General features: G+C 44.8%; 1 protein-coding gene across 9 annotated transcripts in view; it reads right to left on the minus strand.

Moving 5' to 3' along the window:
• Window positions 1–23,620, minus strand: part of ARHGAP24 (Rho GTPase activating protein 24) — a 231,447-nt gene that overhangs the window by 73,752 nt on the left and 134,075 nt on the right. Inside the window, exon 1 of one of the 9 annotated variants that reach the window (XM_049815249.1) lies at window positions 17,346–17,450. The exons of 7 other annotated variants lie outside the window; for them this stretch is intronic. The gene's annotated coding sequence lies outside the window, so the exon portion shown is untranslated. Of the gene's footprint in view, window positions 1–17,111; window positions 17,187–17,345; window positions 17,451–23,620 lie in introns of those variants that run through there. One more of the 9 variants, XM_049815250.1, reaches the window with a different exon arrangement.

The following is a 23,620-nucleotide window of genomic DNA, read 5'->3' on the forward strand; positions in this document are numbered from 1 at the left end:
CCAATATGAAAGTACTTTGTTAATTTTATGCCACATTTTAATAGACATCTTGTTAATTTTAAAAGCAAGATAAGGTCCTTTCAAAAGGAAAACCACCTCCAAACCCATTATCTGTTGAAAACATCAAACAAAATCTACTCATATTTTTAATCTGACCCATTTGGGGAATTCAGGTCAACTTCATGTATAGCTTCAGTCAACCAAGAGTATCAAGCGAGTTTTCCAGCCCTCTTTTACCACAGCGCCCAAGCATCGGTTAACAGAAAATACTTAAATACTTTTTCTCCCTTTCTAGTCTGCAGTGACAGTGCAGTCACGGGCAATGGCCAAGACTCTCTGGCTGCAGGCAGCACTCAGGGCCTGGGCGCAGCTCCCAGTGACACCAAGCACCAACTCCAGCCGCCATCTGTTCAGTTCCTCCCTGCTCTCCTCCACGTGCACTGGTCTTACCAACTAGAGTAAAATAAGTGTAAACACTTAAACATTCATTATCACACTGATAACTTGTCCGTGGGCACACTGAACACTGCCAGTTCAGTTTGATACCATGGCAACGCATTACCTGGGATCTGGCTGCCAACCACGGTATTTTGCTTATTTTGCAAGCAAGCTGGCATTCTGTAATTCTAGTAACAAACCATTAAGATGGGCAATTAAACATATAATATGGGGAATTAAATATAAGGCACAAAGAGCAGGAGCAATTTCTTTGGTCTGTCGCCACACAGACTGAGGCAGATATGTTTGTGTTGTTTTGTTTAACAGAAGAATCCCAGCAGCAAGAAAGGGGATGGCACCTGGCTCCCTGGGACAGCAGGTCCAGGCAGGGTTGAAGCCCATATAAAATGCAGCCCAGTTTCTTGACCTGGGTCCAGCAGCTAACTGTCAGCATGAAAGCTGATCTGAATTCTCAATGTTCCCAAGTAATGATTTAAAATCTTTTTGTTCATAACACAAGCAAATGTTCCTACCCTCACAGCTTCGATCTCAATGTATACTCAATAGCCAAACTGAAAAGAAATGCATAATCACTGAGGTGGAAAATGAATAATGGCAAACTACTGTTTAATATCCCCAACTGGTGACTTTTGATTGGAAGTCTTACACTAGCATACTTCTGAGGTAGTGCCTCTCCCCTAGTTGTCACCCAGTTGCAGTCACTTTTCAGCCATGACATTTCATTGTTGCATTCAGGAAAAACATTTAGAAAACAAGCAATATATGTTCTAAAACGTTCGCCACATTGTAATGCATTTGCTCCCTTGCACGTTGCCAGTCAGCAGTGTCAGTCCTTCACCTGGCTTCTGCCCTAAGCAAAGACCTCTCCTTTTCTTTGGTACTCAGTGGGGCAGCCCTGCCCCACGTGTTTTGATCCCAGCCCCTGGCACTCCCTGGCTTGTCCTGAGTCGCCCCACCTGTAACATCATTATCCCTGGGTTCCTTACACTGGAGGAAATACAAAGCACATCTACTTTTCACACTCCATGTGCTGAGTTAATCTTGCTTAAAAAGTTATACAGAAAAGGCATAAAAATGACAATCTGTCAACTTAGCAAACACCAACGTCATTCCCTTACTCTTAACCTTTACTTCAGCATGTCTTGCCAGCTGAGCTCCAGGGGCCAGCATTACCATGCTGTTGGTCTGCAGGGTGTTTCTTGGAGGTCGCCTTCAGCCATAGGAGCCAAAACTGCAGCACCCCGGTCCTCAATTCTGGCCTTCAGAGCCGACCTCCAGAGCCAACTCAGGCAATCCACAGCATGGCCCCTTTCCCTCTGCTCTTCCTCATCATCCGTACTTGCCTGCCTCAGGCACCTTTGGGCACTAACAGCTTCTTCTGGCCTCATTTCTCCCCTCCCTCTCTCCCACCCGTTCCCCCATAGGAACCTCGTCCTGATTTTCTCAGGAATGCAATTGTCACTCTCCAACACAGGGAGACTGCCTCAGCCCAGGGACGGTATTTAACACTGCAAAATGTTTATTTCCAACTCATTTACACTTTGTTATTCTTGCAGTCTTCCATTTCTTGTATTTTCCCTAAGTTCTTCAGCTGGGAACAGAAAGCCAGATCCTAGGACTATAAAACAAGCTTCCACAAGGAAAGCTGTTCTGTGAATTGCTCTTTTAACAAACAGGGAAAGGATTTAAAAGTCAAAGAAAAACACAACAGTGAGGACAGCCCTGACTGAAACCTGCCTGATAACTCCTGTCTGTATTTCAACATCTCCTCAGCCACAGCACATAATATAGCCATTCTATTCTGAGCAGTCTCAGTCAATATTAATTAAAGGCGCAGGCATTTTAAAACAACCAGCAGGCTGCTTTCTCAATCTTCACAACAAAGGCATCGTTTTCTTGCTCCTGGTCTTCTAAAATAGTCTCCATCCCTGGGTAAATTTAGATTTCAAGGGAACTGCAGAAGTCTCAAAGAACCTCATTGATATGCTCCTTTCATTGGAGCAAGACAGATGTTTTTATTTGCAGAAAAACAAATGAGTCCCAGGCCAGAGGCAAACGTACGTACCAGTAAGGAGGGAGGTGGCAATGGGCAGTCTGCACTGGCAGACAGGTTTTGCTTTCTGTAATTTTCTTTTGCAAAAGGTTAATCCCCGACGCGTTTCCAGGAGGCAAATGTCAACCTGCCGTACATGTGGCTGCATACAATGGAAGGATTTTTATGGCCAAGGACAGAAAGGTCAGGGACGCTCATCAAGTTCATGTTTCTCCTGGAAAGCCACTCTGAACAGCAAGTTTCTGAGTATGAGCCTCTGCTCACAGTCAAATGAACACGAACTAAAGAATGTAAACCTCTAGGTGCTGGGAAAGGGGCAGGAAAGTACAATGTACAGGTGCTATAAAGGACCTCATTTGTCCCAGGCATCCTGTATGCTCCCTGTATTGTGCTATCAAGCTGTGACAAAAATGAGCCTTTAATATTTCTAAGCCTTTAACGAACAGATTTGGTAGACATGTGGTTTATGTAATACTAAGGCCTGAAAGGCATGTAATAGTAATTACATAATAATTACATAATTATATATTATAATATATACATTATCAATTACATATTATTTTATATAACATTTTAATTATATAATTATATAAAATTATTACTTAATTATTTATAATAATAATAAATGGAAAGGTAAGTGCATTTTTGTGAGCAACACTAGAGCAAAGTAGGACATTTGTTTCCCCCTTCACCACACACATTTAAGCTGAGCCGCACAATAGTTACGATATTTTTTTAGACCACATCCTTTAGGTAGACACAATTATCGTGAGGAAATTCCTGTAGCGCCTAGCAGAACTGGTGAGCTAAACCTTGCAGCTGAATGACACTACACTAATAACAAAGAGCAGGAACCTGGGCTAACAGTAAGACAGGCATTCAGGTTAGCTGTGCTTGTGCAGCTTTTACACACCTTGGGATCCTGCCTTCTTCAGAGGTACTGGCCTCAGCCGATCCAGATCCCCATTTTAGAGTTCATGCTCTGTAACCTCAATGCATACGTGGCAACAGTGGTAAGGTAAGGAGAGGGTGGGTGTGATGTGCTACCGCCTTTTCTCTGAATGCATTGATATGAGCCCAGCCCCTGAAAATAAGACAGCTCAAGCATGAGGTACCAAAGGAATTAGTCAGGCAAGCCCCAGTAGACTAGTGCATGGAGGGAGCTGACCCACAAGCAAAACTGCTTTCCTCAGCATCTGGGTTAGGAAGCAAAGTCCTTTATGAGCACAGTTGGCTGAACAGACAGGAGGAGCCAGTTCCTTCCAACTCGGCGGTAGCAAACAGGATGAAAAAAAAGCTTAGATGCATTTCAATACCAAAGCCAGGAGAAGGAAAACTGAAAATCAGGAGGGGAAAAAATAAGGAATTTGACCATCAGAGTAAGGAGTCTTTTCTATCCACATCTAGAAAGTTACCACTGATCACTGAATGAGTACTACCTCTAAATTCATACTGCCCGCAGCTTGCAAATTTTGCTGAAATGATACAAAACACCACATCTCTAATCCCTGCAAAGTAGCCCATCACTTGCAGCTCAACCCCAGCCTCCCCTCAGGAGCTCTGCTTTCCTGCAACTCCTGCATCCAAGAAAACTGACCTCTCCTGGCCTTCAGTACAGCCAGAATACAGAAGTGATACGTACGCAGCCATTCCTTCCAGGTTATTCTCCCGTTATTCTCTAACAGCTCTCATCTCATCAACTGCTCTATTCAGATAAAAAGGTTGACAGCTGAAGCATAGCACTGTAAGGAAGAGGTACCACAAATAAACCTTCCAGTATTTCACAGGTCATCCTCTGAGAGACAATGACAATAAACCCAGATTTCTTTCTTGAATTACATTGCTAGCTTTTTCCTCCGAGCTGTATTTCAGAATACCCTTGAGTATTTACATATTTTAGCACATTATTTCCCCTGCCTATTTACAAGAACAACATTATAATTCTTTTTCACCTCATTCATTTTAAATCTGAGCATGTCTATTTCTGTTGCATCAAAATCTCTCTCATAGCAGGCTTATGTTAAAAGAAGTAGTGATTTTTACGAAGTCTCTGACATGAGAAGCTGGTATTAAACGTGAAGTGTGAGAGTTACATTAACGTTGCCGTTTGCTGACAACTTTCCAAACTACCACAATTCTATGCCAGTGTGGCATGTAACAGCTACCATACAGAACTGGGATGGCTGCAGCACAGATTTGACACGTTCTTGATTTGTTCTAATTCTGATCTTATTTTGAGAAGTCCCGAGGTTTTTTTCCTTAGTCTCATGATTTATTTTTGATGGGGAAAAAAAACCAACAAAAAACCAAACCCCATACCTACAAATAATCCTGTAGGAGTTACTGAAACAATTCCCTCCAAGAAAGAAAAAATATTTGTATTTCTACTACCTAAAAATTGTGAAACTTCTAAACAAGACTTCTGTCAGGAGCGTTGGGAATTATTCTTAGCACATGCTGACATATACACAGGCTTTTCCAGTACGGACACAATGGAAACCTGTCATCAGGAAGCACTGCTCTGCCCTCCAGCTGCAGGTGCATTATCGCTACAGCTCCTACATGCTTATTCTGAGGAACTGACATAAATTGAAACTTCCACATTACGATACGTTTTAGCAGATACAGTTTTTTGCAAACAGATTCCGGTATATGATGTAAATATCTTCATGTGATTATAGACTGCAGTGTTGGCAAACACATTCAACCAGAAATGCAGCAAACTTGATCTGACAATATTTACCCAAGGACAACTTGTAGCTTTCAGTATAGTATTTTGAAAAAGGGACTTGTTCACTTCACCACAAATACAATGTCCCTCTAACCACCGTCACTCCTTTTACTTGCCCAGTACACAACCAAAGAGCACACAGAGTACCTCTGCTCATTATTGCTGCTGCTCCTTTCAATTCCCAACCTTTTTTCCAGTTTTTTCAGGATAGCAAGATACACTGGTTTGTCCTAGCACAGCCACAGCCACCTTCAGCTGTTAACAGGCCATATCCGTGCAGCTCTCCACCACTGGTCCAATGTATGTTTTATTCCCATTAGGGCAGCTCAGACTGCTGCCTGAACAGCCCCAGAGAAAGATTACGCTGCCACAGCACTTTCTATATGGAACAGCCATTTCTTGTTAATGCTTGTCATGCCTGTAGCAGCATGAAGCTGCTCCGTGCAACCCTGTGACCTGAAGTCAGCAGAGGGAGCGAGATGGGGCTGCCTTCAAGTCAGCTGGCTGTCAACCACCAGAGAACAAGCTTTCATTTGGGAGTGCTATTTAAGGCTTTTTAAAAACCCACTTTAGAAAAGCAGGTTTGATTTGCCAGATGTAAAAGTGGCGTGCAAGGGCGGGTGGTGAAGAGAGTGGGCTACTTAAACCCACTGTGTTACGCAGGTTCAGACATACTCACTCGCTTCTTTTATACTATATGAGTACACAACCACCTTGTTCTCTGGATATGAAGTGCAAAAAATAAATCTCTGGGGATTATTTCAGTTTAGTCACGCAATTCAGACCAAGGCATGGCTTCAGCTGCACTAGGAGAATATTTTGGGTGCTCTGAACGTATACAATGTGCTCAGTATTAGCCAAAACATGGATCCAATACATCAATGAGGTGGGAGGTGCTGAAGTAGATAAAATAGCTAAAAAACCCTGCTACAAAACCCAAAGGAGCATGTAACAAAAGGGATGGACAGCACGGCAGTGATTTTGCAATGATGACAAGTGACATTGATCCTACAGATTACAGAAGAAGAACATGCCTGTCTCATCTATTTTTGCGATGCTTGGATTTCAGAACTGAAAATGCTCAGGTACCTACCACCAACGAGGTGTTACTCAGTACATTACATTTTCTAAACTAAAGCTACATTTTTATCCTCAAGCCTATTAGTTCTCCTCAAACTGACAGCTAACAGAGCACCAAAGAAAATTTTAAGCAGCAACATCTCAGCATTTCCTCTTCCAGATCTGATAATTAATCAATTATGCAGTACTGCATCTTGCTTGCTTATGGACAAGAAGCACTTCTGGATCCAAGACTGTGGCTTCTAAGTGACTTTAGTCACATTAGTTAGAGAAAAACCTAAGAGGGAAAGATTCTCTTCCTTATGTAGGTGCTCCACCACTGTGAATCCTACCATGAACCCTCAAGATAGACTGTCAAAAATAAAGGTCAGGTCCACTCTGTCCTCCTGACCCTCCTCCTGCCTGTTCAAGGGAACACTTACCCTAGTTCATAATAAGACACAGGAGAAACACAGGTTCCATCTGCAACACAGCAGACACAACACAGGCAGACAACAGGAAACGGATAAGAAGCAGAAGGGTTTGTGGGGCTCCCCCCCTCCCCCAACGAAAGCAAGCTTTTCCAAGTTGGAAGAGTTCTAAGACTGAAGTCCCCTGCCAGTATTAGTAACTTCCTGCTGTCATAGTTAAGGGAATTTCAAACCTTCTGGTATTTTCAAAATACTCAGTATCTGGAACAGGCTGAAAAACACCCAGGCATTTAGCTTGCTAACAATAAGTTATTTCCTATAGGCTTAACATGCAATGAAGGCATCGCTAGGTGTGAGGTCCCAGCTCACAACACCTTGTTCCATTTCCCGGTTACAGCAGGGCTTCCCTTTGGGTTTGCTTTGACCTGCAGGGTTGGCAGCAGCAGGGCAGGCAGCCGACACTGCCACGCACAGCTCCCTGCCGCACAACGAGAAGCGCCATGCTGCCATGCCAGGCTGCTGTCAGGCAGCTGTGTCCTCAGAGAGCATCATGTCAGCAGAGTTTCTGTAACCAGTTCTGAATGTAAGCGTGGATTCGTTAATACAGGACTGCTGGCTGCCTGGTATCTGTTATGAAGTGCTAACAAGTTTTAAACACTCAACTACAGCTGTGAACTTACCTGGAAGTACAGAGTATCCGACATTTGTGCACCAATGAGTCCCTAAACTTGTTGCAAACCGATCTTTTACATTCACAAATCATCAGATAACTATGGATGCACAATCTTACAGCAGACAAAAAGTCACTTTAGCTGTATCAGTTTAAGTTTCATTTAACCAACTAAATCACTCTCACATTCCAAATTTAACAGCAATAACCCCAGGAGATAAGGCAAAGCATCCTTAATGCAAAATCACAACTCCAATTTGTTATGCAGAACAATACCTACCAAACCTATGTCCTGTGTTGCTGCCTGTGAATTGAGAGGCCAAAGGTTCACCTTGCTATATCCTCCCAGGCCTTAGGCAACACACTTCCCCCTCAAGCTTCCCTTCAGTTTGGATTGCTGACCGGGTTGGTCTGTTTGCTAATAAAGTGGTTCACAGCATTTACATACCAGATTGTGGGTCTGCCTGTCTTCACTTTGATGCTATTTTTGTCTTTTTTAAAATGAGTATTACCATCACCTGCTCTTGTTTTAGTTTACATTGTCTTAACGCACCCTACAATCTATCACAGATCTTCTCTATCAGCCAATTCTGTATCAACTCCCCAACTAAAGTCTCAAGGCAAGAATTCAAAGCAATTTTAAAATGGTAACTGCTGTTTCAAAACTGAGCAACTATCCTGTGGCAGCAGAGTTCAAGGCCGCAGGAATCTGTTGCTGTAATGTCTCCAGCCTCCCCTGCTTTAATGAGGCTTTCTTGGGGCGGGGAGTAGCTCCACTCTCATGAGAGAGACGTGCTTTTATTACTGATCTGTCAAGCTGAAATAAAAATCGGTTGTGCCTAAGCCTCCCTCCTAATGTCCCTGTAGAAAAAATGGGTTTATTTTCTAGGAAAAATAGGGGAGGAAGAAAATACGTGAGCTGCAAACATCAAAGCAATAATAATCTAGAGTTAACTCCTCATCGATTCTCATTTCACCTAAATTAGCTCATCCAATTTCATTGTTGCGTGACTGCACTTACTATTGTATCGACTTCTCAGGTGCTGGGTAAAAGAAAATGGTACAACCACTACCAAGGACTTCAGTAAATGGAGGGTTTGCCTTCCTTGCCCAAGCTGCTCTCTGCTTCTTAGCAGCTTTCATAGTCAAGAGCCAGCTTTGTACAAAGCCAGTGCTTCAGCTCCTGGTGAAGTGTTTCAGAGCACCAGCAGTGAGGACTGCCTTCCCACGGCACTTCGGCTCCACTGCGACTCTTACCCCAGTGCGAGCACTTTTTTCCCTTTTCCCTCAACAACAGAGCAGCTTGCCCCTGAACCAAGAGACCACATCCTGCATTCAGGACATTCAAATGCAGAATAAAGCCTCAAAGGCCTTCCAACATTGTCACTGGAGTCATTCTACCTTCAGCAAAAGTAAATTACCAGGTACCCAAGGGTAAAAAAGAACTTCCACATGGGATGGAGCATGGTTGAAGTGACAGACACAACTAACTGATCTTCACAGCTGTGCCAGGACAACAACGATGCCCTGTTAAGCCTCCTTCCTTGGTGGTCCTTGATATTGTTATCAATAAATATGGTACATTCTGCCCATGCTCTACGCACTGCCATTTTCCTGATGAATTAGTCAGCAACAACAGAGTTGAAATCTTTTTTCCCTTTTGCTCAGGACAGAGTCAACAACATCCTGTGATCAAAAGGGGAATGAGCACCATCTCAACACTGCCTGTTGCCTCTTCACAAAACCTCTAGTTAATAGGCTTTGCACCAGCAGCCTCAAAGAAGGATCTGTCCCCTCCCTGTGTGGCAGCACACCATGCAGCGGCTATGTTGTGCCATCAGCACGGTCCGTTCTGTCTGGTCCCTGCTTTTCACCAGGCACAAATGGCGACAGCCTGACAAGTGCATTAAAACTTAAGCTATCCAAAGGCAGCCAGACAGAAACTTTGCGTACAGACCCCCCAGGGTATCCTTCTTTGCTTCAGCTTCCTAAAAATAGCCCTTTAGAGGGGAATGAAGCTTTCAGGGTTTGCTCGTTTTTTTTTCAACCAGTTTTGAAAAGACTCCCTCATCCATAGGCTTTTGTTGCTTTCAGCAACTTACAGGTCAAAAAGCAGATGTACTGACAAAGGAAACCTGACCTACATCTTGCCTCACTATGCCAAGTTACATCTTTCCTGTGCCTGCTTATGTAATAAAGAGAAATGGTGCACATCAAAGGGGGTTCAGGAATCGCAGCCTCTGCTCCTGCCTCCTCAGAAGCTTTTTGCCCAGCATTGGTGAATTCCTTTAAAATTTCTCTGCCACATTTTCCTCTTTCTGCAAAAAGCAATTAAGAATATTTACTGACCTCACAGGGGAGACATAGCACTTCAGTTAATTAAAGCTTGTAAAGACTTTAAAGATCACCCAGTGCAAGGCTTTATAGGAATGCAAAGTGCGTCATAAACCCAGAAAACGACCCAGCAGAGACACAAAGGTCATATCTGAAGTGAAGTGTGTCAAATAAAGATCCTGTTTAAAGAAAAAAGTTGTAATTTAAATTACTACAACGTGCTTCCCCACTGTACCTTAACTGAGATTTTTACAACACAGTAATCAGAGAGGTAATAATTTCACATGCTACTTGGTGAACTGGAAGGTATGTATTTAAAGGCAATTTGCAATCAGAGATACCTGGCAGAAGCCACTAACTATAAATGCTGGTGTATTATATGCTTCGAGCTCTAAAAAGACAAAGTGAGGGCCCACACGAGTGCAAGCAAAAATGTCTCTCACTACTACTTATCACTCGCTTTAAGTAAAAGCCTCTTTAAGTTTTGGTGTTAAAAAAAGAAATCAGCTCCTTTCAATACTTTAGAACCTGAAAGCCGCCAGTGACTGGGTTCTTAAAGGGTTGAAGGACAGGACATCCTGAGCTGCAAGGGCAGTGAACAACGTGCAGACAGGGACAGGAGAAGGTGTGTGCAAGGGCAAGGGCTAGGCTGCCGCTTCTACCGAAGCAATCTGCAAGGTTAGGGGTAGATTTTGCCCCCAGGGCATTTCGCAAATATCGCTGTAGAGCACGATACCTTGCATCAGCTTAAAAATTTGCCAGCTGCCGGCCTGACCAGCCAGCATCACAAGCCAAGTCATGGATCAGGGCAAATACTTTACAGTCCTTGATGTAATAATTACACAGCAGTGACTGCACCATTTCATGAGAACTCACTGCTGCCTCCGAACCCTTTTGCTAAGCAGGAGGATGCAAACACAGTCAGGACCATGACTTGGCCAGAGAGGGAGCGCTGGCAGATGAGGGCGACCCTCCCAGGAGGGCCTGGATACCTTACGCTTCAATCAGCAAACAACAGCCACAGTGAGCAGCTGTACTGCTGCTGGAAAGCTGGCCCAGCGGATGTTTTTGACAGTTCATTTGGGTGCCCTTAAAGCTACCAAAAGTTTATGTTATTTGTCATCTTCCCACAGCATTGTTTTTTTCCCCTAACAGTCCTCCCCATATCATGTGTGAACCTTGGGGTGCTACGTTAGGTTTCGCAAGGTTGGAAGGAGCACAGGAGTAGAGATGAAATACTTAAGCAGCTGCCCTTCCCTTTTTGCCTGGTGAACAACATGCTATTCAGGGTATCCAAAGCCCTTTACAAAGCAGAACTCAGCAGTGGCCTCACACTCTTTTAGGACCAGTGACCGCTTAAGGTAAGAACTTCTGTGATGACGGATCTCAGCATCTTCTTTTCACTGCTCATCCGACAGCTTCCTCTGCTTTTGGGCAGCAGCCTCCCCCTCACCTCCCCCAGCCACAAGCCACAGGCTCTGCCACGTATCAGGGTACCCAGGGGGAAAGGCAAAGCAAGCTGTGTATTTCCCAGTCTATCATCACATCTTTTGTGGATGCAGAAAAAAAGCAAAGACAAGACCATATTCATTTGTTCGCCTCAGGATGTCAGTACTTAAATGCACTAGGTTGTGGTTCAAGACTCGCTCCTGCCAGCAATGGTCACCAGACAACACAGGTGTGACGGGGGTAAGGTGTGCAACCTAATTTCTGCAGAAAGAGTGCACAGTACAGCTTACACAGGCTGTAGAGAGGCAGATGATAACCGCGATTCAGCAGTGAGGTTGCTGGCACTAACTCATCACCATGCTGTTTCTGAAAAAACTTTTGAGTTTGCTTAAACCTGGCTGATTGACTCTGCATCGCTTCAGCGCCTCCTTCTAATGACTGCAAAACTTCCAACCACAGCATTTCTGATTCACTTGTATGTGTCCAAAAATCCGATTTACAGGCTTTTGCCAGTAGCAACCAGGATGAGAAAGCTATTTGTGGATCTGAGAAAGAAAAGATGATGTAGAAGAGGGAAATATAACAATCAAAGCTTAATCCAATTCCACAAGAAAGAATTCTACTTTCAAACCTCTTCAACTTTAGTTTAAATGAAAAAATTATTTCATGAAGACATATTTCTTATTCAAAGCAGCCACAGCTCTTCTGATTCTGAGTGCCTAAATAAATATATCGCACACAACACTTTTAATAAGGATAGATTTCTTCCATTTTATCTTTGACCATTATTGCAGGATCCGACTGCATGGCTGTCTCTCCCATATTTTAAGTCACTCAGGACCTGTTTTACACCTTCATCTTATCACTTCATTAGTTTTCATGTTAGGAGTGTGAAGTTACAGACCTCCAAAGCCACTGACCATCCTTTTCTTCTATACTGAAACAAAGATCTCAATGGCAGGTCACAGGAGGACATAAGCAAATGGTGCCAAAACACACCATCTCTTTCCTCTGGTAACACAACACCATCACTCAGCTCCCCAGGTGGCAGATGTTCAAAATCCATAGAAAAAACATAGTGGGTTTTTACTGTTAGAGGAAACATTTTGGGGGTTTGTCCACTTAGTATTGGAAACTTAGCACTTTCTCATTACAAATCCAGCTTGTTTCCAATGGCCATATCCCATGGGGAGAACAAAGTGAACCAAGCAAACCCTGAAGCAGAATGTAAACAAGGAAGCTGAAACAACTGCTGGATGTTGTTAGCTCTTGCACAAATTTTCAGGAAATGCTCTTAAGAACATAGATAGATAAATATTATCTGTATTATCCCGCATGGGAATGGTTCAAAGCTGTGTCAGGGAAGGTTTAGACTGGAAATTAGGAAGCATTTCACTGAGAGAGTGGTCAAACAGTGGAACAGTCTTCCTAGAGAGCTGGTCAATGCCCTGCCCCTGCCAGGGTCTAAGAGACATTTGGACAATGCCCTTAATAATATGCTTTAACTTTTGGTCAGTGCTGAACTGGTCAGGCAGTTGGACTAGATGATCCTTGTAGGACCCTTCCAACTGAAATAGTCTATTCTATTCTACCCCCAAGCACAAGATACCTGTTTTTAACAAACTTTCTTTGCTTCTTCTAGCTGCCTCACTTTTGTTTATTGTTAAGTGTAAAATGTCAATTCAGGTATTCATTGACATCTTTCCCGTCCACAGAAGCTGGGCTTTTTATTTTTCCGTACAAGTGAGGCCACCTCTTTACCCTGCTGCCAGATGGACTGAAAAGTGCACTGGTCAAATCAGCTACATGCAAAGATGGTATCATCCAAGAAGAGCACCAGGAAACAGTTAACAACAACATGAATATCTCCAAATTTGGCTCAGTATGTTTACAAGCTACCAATAACACACATCTGCAGTCTTATCCAACCTGCATATTCTCAGAACTGCCACACCAACTCCTTAAGTCATCTCTCCCAGTTATACACCCCTCCTGGTGACTGTACTGTGTGGGTGACCCATGGGGTTGTTTTACCTGCAGAGACAAGCCTGGTCCTGGCCGAGCAGCGAGGTGTCACAACAGGGGACAGCTTTAGGCTAGGAAACCTGCACCCCACTGGCAAGAGCTGCAGCAGCTGGTGCTCTGTGCCGGCCCTCCGGGGATGTGCACTGCTCCTACCTTCAAGTCGGGAGCCCTCTTCTTTTTCCTGAGCTTTGATGCCCATGACGCCTGGAGACCCACACTTCAGTCCCCAGCACTCTGGCATCCAGCCAGCAGACAGGAAAATCCCTGGGAGCCTGAAAACTATATACCTTTTTCACTGACAGTAAAATTCATGGCCGTGTTTTCAAGAGTGCCGTTCCCACAGCTGGGGTCAGGTTTTCATGAGGAGTTAAGAATCTATCCGCTTACCTGGAAAAGGGGAAGGTTCTCAGAAGCATCACAGACAGACCAACTCTTGTCAAAACCTGAATGACCGCAGTATGTTCCTGGTCATTTTGAAAGTCTGCCACTTACTTTCATCTTTAAATAAAAAATACATTTTTCACAAGATATGTTCCCAAGAGTGGGTTATAACTGCTCCTCTGCCAGCAGGAATGAACACTGAGAACTTGCAACTTTTTACATGCACTCTATTAAAGCACTTCATAACTATATCTTGGAAGAAGAGGGAGCTGCAGTCTATGGATAATGTTCAGGTTAAGTACTTAAGTAATCTGCTACCATCTGACATTCACAGACAGCAAGTCAATGACTTCTTTTAATGACTTAAGGATTAGAATGAGTTTGGGTTTGTATCAGACTTGGCTTAAGAAGGATGAGCTGGATTCATTAGAAAATTAAGTTTCATTAATAAGCTACTTCCAGTTAAAATTAGCTAATGAAGTAGGGAACCCAAAACCAAACAAAACAAAAAAATAGAAAGCCGTTTTAAACCAGACTATGTAACTGTGATTTACAGCTCTGCATTTACAGGACATGAAAAGAGAATGAGTTTGACAACTGCTCATCTTCACCAATAGCTCAGAAACCACTATTTCTTTGAATTGACAGTTAAATGACAAACTCAGTCCGGACTTCAGAGTTTCCTTTTGAGCTGCAATGCTTGGATTTATAGCCTGCAAGAGATACCAGGTGCAGAGCTTATGTGCAATCCATCACTTTTTCATCCCAACTAGAACAGTAAAGCCAGAAGGATACTGCATCTCCTTGAACTAAGATTTCTGCCCTGTCTCTGAACCTGCACAGACGTTAAGTACAAGCATAACCCCATTTTGAAAGAGAGGGCAAGAGGCAGCGGCAGGCCATCTGCAGAGCAAGGGAGGGGAGCTCCGCAATATCCATAAGCAGTTCCAGAACAGGGGTGCTACAACACATCCCGTGGTACCACCTTCTCAGCCTGTGCTCAGGGCATGACAGGTGACCAGCAGCACAGCATCTCACCCACTGACCTAATTAAAAGGCTTAAGGGTCTGGGTGAAGAGAAAGATGGGATTTCACATCCAAATACTGTGTGAGCACATGCTCACTTCATAACAGCTCTCAGGAGCATTACAACTACCTTCCTCTTACCTCTCGTACTGAGCAATCCACAATACCAAAGACCAACTCAACTGCTGCTATTTTGGGCTGTCCTCAAGCAGGGTAGTTGACAACTGTAGCATCTCTGAGGTAAAGGAGCTTGTCTTTTGCTTTGAGGGCCACATCTCTTTCCCATACAGAGGTACAAGAATACCAACATTAGATGATGCAGTTAGTCACACAGACTGTCTCCTGTGCCAGCTGACTCTAGCACATACCAGTCGCGAACTGTATCACTTACCTAAAAGGTATCAGGACTGTACTGTGCCCAAGTGTCTTTTATGCAAATGCAAATAGGGTACTAAGACATATTAGTGAGTATTTCCATAAGTGGTTTGTTTGGTACCTGCCCATGAAACACTCAGGATAACAGGAGGAGGAAGATGGGAAGACACAACGCGGATTAAGAAACATCCAGTCAACCTTTCCAGGAATTTGGTAAAGTTTGTGCATTTGATCACAGTAAGCAGACATACAGCTTTCATCTACACAGACCTGTACAGTGTCTCCCAGAGAAGTGCTATTTGCCATAGCACTAAAACATTTGTCATTGAAGTTTTAATAAAATCCCATCCACTTCTACATTTTCCAGGAAAAACCCCAACTAATTCATCCTAATTATTCAGAAAGTATAACGAGTTCTAGACCATGCAGTCGCTGTTTACTGAATTCAGGTCGTGCAGTATCTGACCATTCATTCCACTTGCCTTCATGTTAGTAATCAGTGTTGAGACTGGCAACTCAGCAATCAGTGTTGAAGACTATTTCTGGAGGATAAAAATCTGGACTGGCCAGAATCAATGAGAACAAAACAGGTTATTTAGATTTTAATATTTGAATATTTTTTTAAACAAGCCCCAAAACATTAATTATCTAATCTCACAGGAACATGACTGATTATTAGCTAATTATCTGAACTCGGTTCATGCAAACGTAAGCCAACACGTGCTCTAGCTACTCTCCTTGTGCCATCTGCACTGTTTACGTACAAATACACACGCCTAGCAGGAATACACTGAAAACTTGATTATGAAACTGCTGCTTCACCTGCCTTTTCAGATGCACCTAAAGTGCAGCTGAGGCAGAGAAGATGACCACAGCAGCGCAGAGAGCGGTGCAGGAGCTGCACATTTTGGCAACAGCCGTTTCTAGTACACAGAGGGGGCTGCAGCAGCTCAGCACTCTGAAGGCTAGGCAGGATCTTTAAACACAGAGTTCCTGGGAATTCAACAGTTCTCCTTCCTCGCGTTCTCTACCAAGCAAAAGAGGCAGCACGTCATGCCATTTTAAAACAACGGTACCGTGAAGGGTAAAATAGAAGTAGTTATTTTAAAACGCAGCTAAACTGCATCAAGGCTCCCCCCAAAGTCTGGGTCTGACTCTGAAGCAAGGAATTTGCAAACATCGCACAACCGAGCTAAACCGAGAGGGTGAAAACGCGAGACAGCAAAGCACCGGGTGCCCGGTACCCGAGGTTATCTTACGTACGCAAAAGTTTCCCGGCCTAAGCCCCGCTGCTGCTCCAGCACCCTGCGAAAGCCGGGAGCTCCCGTGTGACCAGCAGGCTGAATTCCTCCCTTCGAACAAAGCACGCTTTAAGAGGCCGTTACGCAGCACCAACTCGCTGGGAACCGAGGAGGCGGCGGGCGGGCAGGATGCTGCCGAAACCCGACAGCTCACCTCCCCGGCAGTACCTCGGCGGGCTGCGACGCAGCCACGCACTAGTCAGTGTCGGCCGAGGAGGTAAATCTGCAGCTTCGAGCCCGCTCACCTGGCAGCAGTCGCCGGGGCCGCCAGGAGCCGCGGCCAGCCCCCGCCCGCGCTCCCGCTACCCGCTCGCTGGCGGCGGCGGCGGCGGCCTCTGCCGTGACTCCGTCGCCCCGGAACGGCAACCACCTCGCCCCTCCTGGGGGACCCCGAGGCACGCCAGGAGCAGACCCTAAACCTGCCGGAACCTGCTTCCTTCGCGCGGGACCGACCTGCAGGAACCACCGCGGGGACGCACGGAGGTCAGGCGAGATGCCGGGGGGGCGGGGGGGGGGGGAGAGAGAGAGAGAGGGAGAGAGCGAGCCCACCGCGCTGGGGCAGAGCCGACTCGCGCCAGGCGCGCGCGCGCCCGCACACGCAGGGTTTTGCTAGCAAACCCTCCACGCGCCCCCCCCCCCCGCCCCCCCCCTCCAAGTCGGACCCGCTCAAATGCTCCTCGGCCGGCTGTTTTCTTCTACAAGTTAATACAGTTAGCAGAGAGGAACGGATTGTAGTACTTGTCACGGGCTACTCACCCAGGCACCGAAACGGCTGTGTTTCTTTAAAAGCAGAATGCCCTCGCTTCGGGAACCTTACTTCTGTTCTGCTGTTGTCATTTGCTAACTTGCCCAAGATCCTGTAAAATCCCAGAAAAGGCTAGGGAACGAGAAGAGACGATTTAAAAGCTGACGGTCAGGACAGGAATTTATGGAATGAAATCTTTAAGGGCAGGAGCAGATAGAGCCAGCCAGCTAACGCTTTCATGCCCTGCCTCTGACCAGCAGATTCATTTCGTGGGCAGACCAAGGCTTACAAGATGATTTAAAATACCTGCTCGGGATGTGTGTTTCTCCGCATCAGTGGGGAGCCCTTGTCGTAGCTAGCAGGCTGCCGCCTCTTGTCCTCCTGCCTCTTCCAGCAGACCCCTCGAAATCACAATGTCACAGTACCCCAGGCCTTACAATCAAGTGGTTTGTTGTAAGAGAACTAAAAATAGTCCTGAATTTTTCGCTGAAGCATTTGCTTGAGTGAACAGAGTGCCAGCCAGCCCGTGCATTAGTGAGCTGTGCAGACCTTGAATATTAAATCTAGCCCAGATCCTCCTGGAAATATGGCCGTTAACTTTTTTTCAAAAGATGGTTGTCTTTGTTTTGGTTTTTATTTGTTTGTTTGTTTTTGAAAGACAGCACAAAATAAGTACTGTTTCTGACCACTAGAAGACAAAATGAGTGGAGTTGTTTTAAGAATATCCTCAGGGAAAGAATGAGTCACTTAAGCTGCTTTTATGATAAAAGATCCCCGGAGGAAGTATATCTCCTTAGTAGTCTCTGAGCTGTTCAGAGATCCAAATGCCCCCCTGAAAAACAAAGTTTCACACTGTTTGGTTTTTTTTTTGTTTTGTGTTGTTTTTAATAGTTTGAACACCTGCTTCCACTGCAGAGTTAGCACTAGCATGGGAAACAGAGCAGGATTTCATACTGGTTACCGCCTCAAGAGGATGATTAACAGAAGTGTCTGTCCTGCAGGGCTGTTAATAAGGTCCATGGAAAAGAGTACAAAGTGGCCCATAAGGACGCTGCATATGAAAGTTTATGGCATAGGTCGACAAGCCCAGGAGAAAAAAAAAAAAATCTCAGAATTAATTTTTGCAAAGCTTTTCATTACTGAGGCCAGAAAACAATCACTGAAGACAAAGGTTGCAAAAAACATCATTCAAGACACAGATGCCAGCACTGCTGCCAACGTCTAAGCTGGGATCGCAGAAGTAGATTTAGATGCAAAACTTCCAGTCAAATGCACACCAGACTCACATACGTTCACACTGTGGCACACAGGTGGATAAGCCAAGAAATGAGAGGGTGCAGGTGATGGCTGGCAACAACCATTTGTGGCATTTTAAAAGGCTGGTAAAGCCACAGTCATTCTCCCAGTAGTTGCTTCAGCTGTGAAGCAGGCACCAGAGTATGCCTGACAGCAAGCCAGGATGTCTGCACCACAGAGTCTTAAGTCTTACTACTGCCAGTGGACATTACTCTGTAAAAGCATCTAGAAATCCAGACTCTATCACATAATATACACTAGTGAGAAGGTGGCATCTATAACTTGTAGTCTGTGCTACACTGAATCGCTACATGACTATGCTTAGTGACTTTGTAGGTCAGGATAAATTTGCAAGAAAATTATTTCTTCATCTGAACAAATAAACTGCCACTGCCAGAGAAGCTTTCCAGAAGTAGCTCTCCAGGCTAGAGTAGTACTATACCTACATACATATTTACGTATATACATACAAACACCCCACACACACACAGAGAAAGAGAAATCTATAGATAGAAGATTTTAGAATGGTATTAAACACTAAAAAGTTGGAGAGTTACTGGGAATATCAGAGGAGAGACACTGCGTTTTGTTTGCTTCACTGATTTTCATAGGAAGAAGTTGAAATCAAAAAGACCAAGGTGATTGTGTGGTCTGTTTGGCTGTTAATGTAAAATTGTCTCCCACATTTTTGTTTCCCCTCATACGTCTTTGAACTTTGCTTTGATTTTGTTTTTCAGTAGAACTGCAATATTTTTGCCCTTGTGAAAGGGCTGGCAAATTCCTCCTACCCCTTTCTATTGCCGACAAAACATGCTGCAAAGCAGCATATAACATTTACACAGCAGCAGAGGTAGCCACAAACATAACAGCATCTTTGGTCCTGTTCCACTCCCCAGCTATTATTTATAAAGATCATTAACAGAGCACAAAGTTCTCACTAATTTAGCCTCACTTCGCCATCTGTTACTTCCCCTGAGTTGATCCTAATGAGAAATTACTTCAAAACACATTTGAGGACCAGCTGCACCCAGTGAAGTCACCAGAGGAGGGGAATAGTCCCCTCCCAATACATCATACTCCAAAGCTACACAGCAGCTTCTTCCCCTACTGAAATCAAGGGGAATGCTGCCATTAATATGAATGCAGCCCTGGGTCACAGCCTCTTGCAGTCGTGTTGAGCAAGTATCCCACTCAATATTGTTTTTCTCAATAGTTCACAACTCCCTACCCAGTCAGAGGGGCAATGAGAGAGCTACAAACATTACCCATCCCCCAGGCCTGAGCAGCCAGCTTTCTGCAGCTGCTTCTCCTGCAGTGCGTTCATCTATGGAATGATCATAGAATCAAAGAATACCAGGTTGGAAGGGACCTCAAAGATCATCTGGTCCAAATTTTCTTGGCAAAAGCATGTTCTAAACAAGATGGCCCAGCACCCTGTCCAGCCAAATCGTAAAAGTGTCCAATGTTGGGGAATCCACCACTTCCCTGGGGAGGTTATTCCAATAGCTGATTATTCTTTTATGACTGTGAACAATTTTCCTCTCATGTCCAACTGGAATCTCCCCAGGAATAACTTGTACCTGTTAACCCCTCATGTTTTCCACGTAACTCCTTGTAAAAAGGGAGTCTCCATCTTCTTTGCAGCTACCCTTTAAATACCGGAACATGGTGATAAGGTCTCCCCTAAGCCTTCTTTTCTCAAGGCTGAACAAACCCGGTTCTCTCAGCCTTTCCTCATATGGCAGGCTTCCCAGTCCTTTGGTCATCTTTGTGGCCCTTCTCTGGACCCTCTCCAGCCTGTCCACATCTTTTTTGTACAGCAGGGACCAAAACTGAACACAGTATTCCAGGTGTGGCCCAACAAGTGCTGAGCAGAGTGGGATGACGACCTCATCTCTGCTGGCGATGCCCTTGTTGATGCAGCCCAGCATCCTGTTGGCTTTCTTTGCCGCAGCACCACACTGTTCACTCATATTGAGCTTGTTGTCCAGCGGGACCCCCAGGTCCCTTTCCACAGAGCTGCTCCCCAGCCAGGTAGATCCCAGCCTGTGCTGCGCTCCTGGATTATGTTTTCCCAGGTGCAAGACCTTACATTTGTCTTTGTTGAACTTCATAAGGTTCTTGTTAGCCCACTCTTCCAGCCTATCCAGGTCTTCCTGCAGGGTGGCTCTCCCTTCCGAAGCATCCGCTTCCCCACTCAGTTTGGTATCATTGGCAAACTTCTTCAGGGTACACTTCATGCCATCATCCAGATCACTTATGAAGATATTAAACAGCGTTGGGCCCAGTATCGATCCCTGGGGGACCCCACTTGTGACAGGTTGCCAGTTTGAAAAGGAGCTATTTACCACCACCCTCTGGGTGCGGTCTGTCAGCCAGTTTCCCACCCACCGCACAGACCACTTGTCTAGACGGTAACGCATCCATTTCTCTAGGAGGAGGCTGTGGGAAACCGTACTGAAAGCCTTGGAGAAATCCAGGTAGACCATGTCCACCGCTCACCCCACATCAACCGAGCAGGTTACTTTGTCGTAGAAGGTGATCAAGTTTGTCAAGCATGATTTGCCTTGGTGAATCTGTGCTGGCTTTTCCCAATCACGTGCTTCATCTGACTGGTGGTAGCCCCCAGGAGGATTCATTCCTTAACTTTCCCAGGGACTGAAGAAAGACTGATGGGCCTGTAATTCCCTGGATCCTCCTTTAAGCCCTTCTTGTAGGTGGGGGTGACATTAGCCTTCTTCCAGTCCTCTGGGATGTCCCACAATCTCCACGACCTCTCAAAGATTATGGAGAGCAGCCTCACAATGACGTCAGCCAGCTCTCTCAACACTCTTGGGTGGATATTGTCCGGGCCCATTGATTTGTAGGGGTCAAGCTCCTGTAATAGTTCACATACCAACTCTTCCTTCACTGACGATGGGTCTGTGTTTGAATCACCCTGGATTTTTGTTCCCAAGGCCTGTGGCCCAACAGTGCTGGTAAAGACAGAGGTGAAGAAAGTGTTGAGAACCTCTGCCTTTTCAGTGTTGTTGGTGACTAATTCACACCTCCTGTTAAACAGTGGGCCAGTGATGTAAGCATTCAACTGGCAGCCACTGCCAGAGGAGTCAGATGTTGGCTGACACTACGCAGGGAAAGAAGAGTGGAAATGTAGGACCATGGTTGCCAAGATTTAGAGAAGTTCACTACTGAACTCACAATGAGATTGCTACTGCCACTACCCTGCAGACAGCTGAACCACATCACAGCAAGTATGCAGCATCTGTTATTGGAAATGCTGAGGTTAAACCTCTCTGTCCTCCTGAGAAAATTCCTTCTGGACATCCACCTAAATCCCTCAGAGTATGGTCTTCCCAGATAATGGTGGGACAGACTAAAGGATTCATTTTGTTGGGAGCCAGCCCATAAGTCTATTGCATAGTTTGGTCAAAAGCATATGAGCAAGAACAACAGCCACCTCCTGGGCCCAAGAATACCCTGGAAAACAGTGGTCAGTTTTTAACTCTTTGAGACAAAACCTCTAAAGCTTTGTGCTGTAGGATTCCTCATTACAAGTCACGATTAGCCTGAATCCTCTCTGTGACTGCACCTAAGTGAATCAGCTGGGCTTGGGAGAGCACTGAAGAAGCCCAGAGAAAAAGCCATGCTGTGAGCTTGCAGAGCTCCCTCTCCACTTGCTCTGCCCAGCGCTCAAAGGTGAAGACTCTGAATGCAAGGGATCACCACTTAGATAAATCACTGCTCCCAGTACAAATTTAAAAGTTATTCTATTTGCTATGATGCTCCAATTTGCCCACCTGCAAAACTATCAAAAGCAACAGAATGGGTCATTAACACTGCAAAGTCATATTCAAATCCTTAGATAAGTGGACTCTGCAATTTGTTGTGGATAGCTCAGCAATCCTGCTTTTGTTCCCCAATCTTCTAATTGGGTGTGTGTATTTACACCTTACACATAGGGAATAGGGTTGATACTGTGGGAGCATGACTTATAGAAGATAACACCACCAAAAAATGAAGATTAATCACTGGTGAAAAGTGTAAAGCATGACACAGAACTGAAGGACTGGTCTGGTACCTCAGAAAAACCACAACAAGCACACAACTAACGCTTAAAACCTATTCAGTGTCCAAATCACAACCTTGAGTCTTCACACTGTGTAAAAGCAAGAGAGTTACACTTAGGCTACCTCAGCCTTTTTGGAGGGTAGGGCTTTTTTAAAATAGTGTCTAAAGCACAGGAGTTATGGCTCCTGATCAAGCACAGCAATTCAAGAAGAAGATAAAACACCATTTCTGTATGTGAATGGTGAATTACACATTTCACCTACACAAGTCAATAGCCTCACAAAGCACACTACATCGAAGACCATGCTCTCAACTTCTGAATTCCCTCAATAAAAATTACACTGTAAATAGCCTTCTACCTTTCCTGCCATTCATGGAAATCTCTCTCTGTTCCCTTTGTTGTCTTGCACTTCTGCTCTCTGTTGCACCAGGGAATATTTAGAGCAATCTTTTGTAAACGGCATGTGTTTCTGTGTCTGTCCCAGCACTGGCCACAGCACCATGCAGCTGTGTTCATGAAGTTTTTGGATGTCGGTTGACACCAGGGCTGCCCAGGGAGGGAGCAGCTGCGTATGTAGGTGGGCAGGGAACAAGGGGAGGGACAGGGAGACGGGAAACTTACCAACTTTGCTGCCTGTAAATGTCATGATCCTGACTGCGGCTCCCTGTGTCCAGGCTGTTTAACAAGTTTTCCTCTCCTGCCAGCTGGCCGAGATGAGGGGGACTGTTTTGCCAGACATTTTGCTTTCTTCCCTACTACCATCACCAGCAATAAATTACATTTCTTACCTGGTGAAACAAACCGCTTAGTAATTTCTGCTCCACCTCTAAGGTCCGGGGTCTGCTGCTTAAATATTTGCTTCATGTTTCCAATATCCCAATGAAAAGATCCTTCGTTATTACTGGAGAAACTGTAACTGAGTGCACTGGGATTATTTTTAATACTTCATGTGACTTCAGAAAGCAATTTTTTTTCATAGTGCATGCTTAAATGGGACTCAAGACTCTTCCTTCAGTTTTAGTAGTTTAAAGCAGGAACGTTTTCAGAGGTGCCAGCTGGGCTACACCCATGCAAAAAAGCAGCAACAACACTCAGAAATGTGAATTGTAAGGATCATCACTAATGTAAATTTAGCTGTCCAGCATATCCCTTGTATTTTATGACATATTTTTAATAACATGATCACATATGTATTAAAGAATGAGGTATGAAGGAA

This window comes from Accipiter gentilis, chromosome 12, assembly GCF_929443795.1.
Source record: "Accipiter gentilis chromosome 12, bAccGen1.1, whole genome shotgun sequence".
NCBI classification, from domain to species: Eukaryota; Metazoa; Chordata; class Aves; order Accipitriformes; family Accipitridae; genus Astur; species Astur gentilis.